Source organism: Nannospalax galili, unplaced genomic scaffold (genome assembly GCF_000622305.1).
Source record: "Nannospalax galili isolate Female #2095 unplaced genomic scaffold, S.galili_v1.0 scaffold283, whole genome shotgun sequence".
Lineage (NCBI taxonomy): Eukaryota > Metazoa > Chordata > Mammalia > Rodentia > Spalacidae > Nannospalax > Nannospalax galili.
Window position 1 is genome coordinate 1,770,901 of NW_008350535.1, and position 1,344 is coordinate 1,772,244.

Genomic DNA, 1,344 nt, shown 5'->3' on the forward strand with positions numbered 1-1,344 from the left:
TTTTTTTTTAAATCCGGGTTTAAACCACGGCAGCTTTGAACGAGAAGCACGCTCAAGAAATCCCACTGAGTATGCGCAGCCCTGGACTGTGCAGTGGCGCATGCGCAGTTCTTCCTCAACGTCACAGCCATTTCTGTCAGGAAGAAGCCTGCATCTGTGGCTCTTGCTCCAAGACAACAGTCCCCCGTCCCCCCCCCCCACCCCTTTGGCCAGCAAGGCCAAGCCTGATGCCAAGAGGAACAGCTGCTGCGGGAAGCAGCCCAGCTCCTGTGTATGCGGTCCCTCAGGGCCACCTGCGCCTCCAGCTGGGGGCACCCGGTGTCCTCGTTGTCGTCGTTGTTTCGTTGTCCTCATCGTCTTTGTGGTTGGGCTGCAGAGTGGCTGAGGTGGTGGCAGTGCTGTTCTTCCACACCATGCGGTACAAGTGGGGACCCCCAGCACCCGGACAACGACCGCCTGGTGCTGTTAAGGGCCACGCAGCCTCCATCCTGTCGGCGGGGTGGAGCGGGGCCGCCAGGAGGACTCGCCAAGTCAAAGGAAGGTCCGTGCGAGACGGAGGGACAGCCCAGCTCTCGGCCACCGGGATTCACGCACATCGTGGCCACGGGGCCCCAGGACAGGGGCTGGGTACGGCCTGCGGGATGGTGTCTTCGGCAAGAACTTGGACAAGGCCGGCTACCACGTCTTCTGCCTCCCGGGGGACCGCGAGTGCTCCGAAGGCTCGGTCTGGAAGGCCTTGGCCTTTGCCACCCACTCCAGCCTGACGACCTGGTGGCGATCCTCGCAGTGAACGGCCAGGTAGAGGAGCCTCGAGGTCCTGGAGCACTGTGAGAACATCAAAACACAGCGCTGCCAGGCCTTTGGATGGAATACCCACTCAGTGGACGGCCACGACGGGAAGGCCCTGTGTCAGACCCAGGGAAGCCGCCGAGTTCAGAACAGGCCCACTGCCATCATGCCCAGACCCTCGAGGGTCGGGCTGTCCTGAATGTGGAGGATGGGGAGCATCGTCCTGGAAAGCCTCTGCAGAAAGACAGAGCCAAGCAATCCTCAGGTTCCTGGAGAATCTGTTTAGAGACTGCATGATGGTCTGAGATGTGGCTGACTGGATGGCTGGGAGAAAGCAGCTTTAGAGAAAAAAATGAAGAAACACAAGATACTAGGGCAGCCCAAAGCCTTAGAGAAGGCATGTTTAGTAAGAAAGGCATGAAGAAGAAAAGGAGAAATGAAGAGTTCAGAAAAGTGGACAGACTTATGGAGAACTACGTGACTGTGGCTGGTCTGGAAGTTCTGCAGAGATCTGAGCTCCTTCCAGGCAGAAATATTCCTTACCTTATTAACACA

The 1,344-nt window shown here is 58.0% G+C and overlaps 1 pseudogene; it reads left to right on the forward strand.

Moving 5' to 3' along the window:
* Positions 1 to 273: 273 nt before the first annotated feature.
* On the forward strand, positions 274 to 1,086 carry LOC115072842 (annotated as a pseudogene).
* The last annotated feature ends 258 nt before the right edge of the window (positions 1,087 to 1,344 follow it).